We start from the raw sequence: 6,000 nt of genomic DNA on the forward strand, positions 1-6,000 counted from the left end.
ATTTATTTTAGAAAACAGAGATCAGCAGAAAGGAAAAATAACCCATAACCTCATTGCCCATGAGTTATCACTCTGAACAGCTTGGTGCATTCCCTTCAAGATTTTTTCCACCTACGTATATATGTATAAATGTATTACAGCAATATGAAATAATAGATATTACTTTAACATGAGTGTTTTAATATCTAATCAATATTGTTTCTCATTAATCTACAGTTATAAAATGGCTGCCTGGTGTTCCATGATTCATTTCCCTAGTGTTGGGAATGTTATGCCCCCACCCCCTGTTTAATTTTGTTATTTGCTATTATAAATAATGTTGCAGTGAGCTGAGATCTGCAAATAAACTAGATAGAGGATGGAGAGCAGAGTATTGTAAAGATGTGGAGACAGCATGATGTTGAGAAAGAGAAACCCAGAGAGGCTCTTGCTGCTGAAGTATAGACAGTGGTGATGGAAATGTATGTAGGGCCAGACTATGCAGTCCTCATAGGCTACACGATTTGGCTTATTATCCTAAGGCCATTGGGAATACGTAAAAGTTCAGGCAGGGGCCACAGTGAACTGACTGGGGTTTTACAAAGACCCGTGGCTGTAGTGTAGAGCAGGAATCCGAAATCTACAGTCCCTGGTGAAATTCAGTCTGCCATTCTTGGATACAGCCTGAGAACAGTTTTTGCATTTCCAAATAGTTTTTTTTTTTTTTTAAGTCAAAAGAATGATATTTTGTGATGTGAAAACTTACCTGAAAATCATCTGTGTTGTAAAGTTTTGTTGGAACAGAGTCACACTAATGTGTTTATACATTATCTGTGCTGTAACTGCCAAAGTTAAGTATTTGTGATAGAGACCATCTAGCCTGCCAAACCTAAAATATTTACTGTCTGGGCCTTTACAGAAGAAGTTTGCTAATCACTAGCATAGAGGCTGCTTGGGGAAAAGGCAAGTATGGGTGTAAACAAGTTCTCTCCTCCTGCATCCGTTCTCTGCCCTCTCCTTGGACTGACATCAGTCAGACATGCCCTCCAGCTTCAGGTTCTGTTTAGTCAATAGAAGAGGGAGAGAATAGGATATTCTTCCTATCTCAGCACCATATGGCTGATGCACTGGCCCTCTGCATCATCAGGGGAGCCCCTGGAGCTCCAGTCCTCTCACACTGTAATAAAACATGTCCTTCCCTTTGTCCCTTCAGTCTTAGGGGTGATAATGGTTTGCTAGTCCCTGGGTGCCTCAACCCCCTTGTTGTTTTCCTTCTCCATTCTTTAAACCTTTTAATTATCTTCAAAACTCTAGATTGTCTTCTGTTTCCTGTGAGGACCAGATTGATAGGAAGTCCAGATGAAATATATTGGTAGCTGGGAGGGGATGAGGGAACCTAAGGCAGGTGGTGGTGAGGGAAGGTGAAGAGGACATATTTGAGAGATGCATAGGAGGTAAAATGGAGAGCACTTGCTGATAGAGTTGGAAAGTAAGGCAGTGGGGAGGTATTTGTTGACCCTGGTTTCTGGGTTTTGTATCTTGGCAGGTGGTGGGAGAGATCCGCACTTAGGAAGGAAGCTTATGAACTCATTTCTCTCCAACATTTTATTATGAAAAAAATACAAACCAGAAAAGTCATTTTTGGATATGTTAAGTTAGGGATTACTTTGGAATCATCCAAGAAAAGATGTCAAGTTGGCTACCAGATAGTTGAGTCTGGAGCGTGGCAAAGACATGTGGGCTGCAAATACACCTTTCTGAGTTGCCTGTGGCTTCCGAACTTGGCTCTGAAATTAATTTCTCAAGAAAGCCTCTCTATCTTGCCCCTGCAAACTATCTGTGTGCCCCATGCTACTATGTAGTAGCATCGTTTCTCACAATTATAAACTTGTGTCTAGTTATGTAATGTAACTTGTGTTTAGTTATGCAACTTGTGTTTAGTTATGTAATGTCTGTCTTCCTAAGTAGAATTTAATCTCTATGAAAGCAGGGACCTCACCTTGTTCAAAGCAGTATCCCCAGTGCCTAGCACAATCCCTTGCACTCGTAGGAATTTCTTAATTATTTGTTGAATAAACCAATGAATCAACCATTGTTTGGACTGCTTTGGTGCGTTGGGGCTGACAGCTACTTGAATGTCCGAGGCTCAGGATTATCCAGGACTAGCCCTTTGAGTTTGGTCCAGAGGTTTAGTCCCTCTAGTATCATGGATACACAGCTCTGCTTGTCTATCCAGTCTTTCATAATTCAGCACGTTGGACCAATGACTTTGCCAATTGGCTCACCTCTGAAGTGTGAAAGTCTCTGTTTAGGTTTGACCATGTTCCAGTTTATAGGAAATGACCAAAGTTGAAAGTACATGAAGATCTAAACTAAAAACACAGATTTATGGCCAGGACCTAAGATTCAAAAAGTTAAGAGGCTATGGATAAAAAGTCACACGTTGGGAGCGTGAGCTCAGTTTTGCTTGGAAGGATCTGAGAGACTGTGTTATTGCCTCTCCTCAAGCCATTTAGTGCTCTCTGGGGCTATTTTGAAACCAAAGGTTCTTGGCCTTTTGAGATAATATACAAATTTGAGAAGTTGCTCAAAGCTTTATAATTTTTTCTTCAGAAAAATACTAAAGAGCGCATTTTGGAAACATAGTTTTATATATAATGTTATCAGAGGCATTCAGGAGCCTCTCCAAGGATTTCAGGTTAAGATTCCTATTCTAACCTAATTCAAAACCAGCCTTCCACACTGGGGTGTCCAGCTCCTTCTGTTGCAGGGCCCTGGTGGTCCTGGAAGTGGTTGGTTAACTAGGGATGGTAGGTCCCTGATGGAATAGCATCAAGGAGAGGAAGGGCATGGAGCATAGAGAAAATGGAATTGAGCCATAATCTTTGCATTTCCCACTGAAGCTTATGTATCTGCAGTCTTCACTTTAATCAAAATAGCTTAATTTAGGAAAGAAAGAGCCCACTGTTTTTGCTTTATAAAATCCTGATTTTATTGCTTCCTAAAATTTGTTTTAAAGGAGAAATGCAAACCATATGTTACAAGTGCCTTCATTTGACAGTTTAACTGGGGTCATGCAGGACTCTGTAGATATTGTTCATTATGATAGGAAAGCCAGTAGGATGGGTCTGACAAGGATCTGTTGGCAGCAAGAATCAAGGGACTCCCTTTGGAATTATCTGATCACAAGGAAGAAATGGTTGGGGAAAATGTGCCATGTTTGTGGGTCAGATGTGAACTTTAATACAGCACAATGACAGTCACTTATTGCCCTGCAGACTCTGAAGACTTGTGCCTGACCCAAAGAGAGAAACATTAATAATGATTAAAATGTTAAAATTTTGTTTTATTAAAATATTTGTAAGGCAGTGTAGCAGATGCGGGTGGCTTGTTATTGTGAACATCTATGACTTCCTAGCCTAGAGCCTTTTTTTCTGGAGCAAAAGGAACAAGCTGAGGCAAGCTGGAAAGGCAGAACATTAATTCCCCTGGAAGAAGCCCTCAGTCAATGACAGGTGAGGATTATCCAGTGATGGATGAAGAGCTTCCTCCCCCTTCGATTGGGATAACTCTGAGATGTGTTCTATGTTGTCTCCCGGAGTTCCCCAGCAGTATTGGGGTATAGAGGTAACTGGCTAGATAACACACCATTTATTAGCTTTCTTCCCATCACTATAATATCTTACTCTTCCTATCCCTGTTCCACTGTTCCTGGGATCGCCTCCTAAATAAACTATTTGCATGTAAATCTCTGCCTCAGGGATTATTTCAGGTGGGGGGGTGGTGGGAGGAATCCCATACCTAGACAGGCCCTGAGGATATATATAAGGCATCATAGATTTGGAGTCAGACAGATCTGGATTCAAATTATTTCTCATCAGTGACATTGAACAACTTTTCTAAGATTGTTTCTTAGAGATAATGACACTGACTTCATAAGATCATATTGTAAGGAAAAATTAGAGAATGTATAAAGCACTATACACAGTGGCTTACATATGGTAAGTGCTTAATAAATGTTGGCTATTATCATTAATACAGTATTTGTAATATTGTTAATACAGCATAGCCCAGGTAGAGGGCAAAGCACAAAGCTGTTTTCCATCCTTGGGGTGACTGCAGAAGCAGGTTGATTTGGCAGATGTGCTGTAGGTACTGTGTCCCTAGTGAGCAGCTGTGGCATAGCAATATCAATAGCTTAGAGCAAGCATTGCCCCAGTGAACCAGGGCAGGAGAGGAGGAAGATGGCGCACACCAAGTGGTGGCTCAAAAGATGAGCAATTGGCAGTGCAACAATGGTATCGCCAATTGTGCTTAGTCTCAGTAAGCACCGATAGCTACAGCACCAATAACTTCATGTCTGTGTCTAGTACACACTTTGATCATTGGAATTTCATTAGCCTCACTCTTGAGGGATTATGTTGAAGACTAACAAGACTAAGTTTCTGATTTCAACTTGCTTTCCCAAATGTACAAAGGACTCTTGCTTTTGTTACATGTATGAACCTAATTTGTTATTTTAAAGTCTTTCAAATGGGGCTGTCTGTCCCCCTTTATTCTCTATTTGCAGACAAGACCATATTTCAGTTATTTGGCCACAGTGAAAGAGAAACTGAGAGACACCAAGAATCTGAGGCAGGTTAAAGGATTTCACTCATTCTCGAATCCTTATTAATTACAGTGCCAGGTTTCACCTGTAGTGCTTCAGCCTTCTCAAACAGCCTTAGGTTCCAGAGCAGATAGAAATGAGGGGCCACTCACATGGATACATATGTAACAAACGTGCACATTGTGCACATGTACCCTAGAACTTATAGTTAAAAAAAAAAAAAAAGAAATGAGCGGCCACTTTGGCTAGGAAGGCAGACAGCAGGTAGGATTAGTTGTTGCCCATCTCTGCAGGTGCAGCCCAGTGCTATGGGGGAAGAATCTGTTTAAGTCCCTTTTATTGTTTCACTCGAGTCAGAAATCAAGGACCATGGTAACATCCAATTACAATCTCCTCTTACCTTTAGACACTAATAGACACATTTCTCCTCAATTGATGTTGAGAGATATATGCATATACCATAACATGATTTTTGAGCAAAAGCAACTTTTAAGAGGGGATAGTATTACAAATAGAAGGGACTGACCCAGCGACCTTGACACACCTGATATTAAGAACCATAATCACAGCCTGTTAATCTCATCTGTTTCCTTCAAGAAAGGAAAATCTTTAAGACCTTGTCAGAAGGTCTTAGGCTCAGGTAGGGGATTTTCTCTAGTGGGTTCCATGACATCTGTATATGGTTTCAGAAAAATCCGTTGACATTGACACTTTCTGGGATACTGTTAGTTCTTCTCAAGGCCATTTGCATGAAAGTGATTTATGTTCATGTCTTGTCTTAGTGTTAGACTGTGAGCTCCTTGAAGGTGGAATTCTGATATTATTTATTTGTATGTGCTCACAAGCCAGCATAGTTCCTAGAATGTTGCCAGGTTTAGCAAAAACCAAAACAAAACATATTTGTTGTTTGTCTGAGATTCAAATTTAACTGGGTGCCCTGTTTTTTTTTTCTGGCAACCCTATTCATGGCACATAGCTAACCTCAATAAATATTGATGAGTGAGAGGATGAATGAATGACTAGCACAGTACCAACAAATGGAGAGATAAACTGGTAAAAACTTCAATTGACCATATAAAAGACACTCATCTAAATTATGCCTAACAATCACAGAACAACAACACTGTGTCTGGTTAACGTACTACTTTTTAACGTCTGACAGTCTGACTTTGATTGGAGATGCATTTTCTATCCATGCTTTGTCAGCCACTTTTACTCAGTGTCCACGTGGGAAGAATACTAATCTCCTGGTAATGAAGGTGTTTTGTTCCAACAATTTCACATCTTAATTCCACACATTTCTGATTTCTTATGTTTAATTGTTTATTAATAGTGTGTACCAGTTGTACAAGAAAATTGATTTTGGGTAGTATATGGGTTTCAGTCATTCTGAAGTACAATCGTCCCTGTAT

Source organism: Rhinopithecus roxellana, chromosome 1, assembly GCF_007565055.1.
Source record: "Rhinopithecus roxellana isolate Shanxi Qingling chromosome 1, ASM756505v1, whole genome shotgun sequence".
Taxonomy (NCBI): domain Eukaryota; kingdom Metazoa; phylum Chordata; class Mammalia; order Primates; family Cercopithecidae; genus Rhinopithecus; species Rhinopithecus roxellana.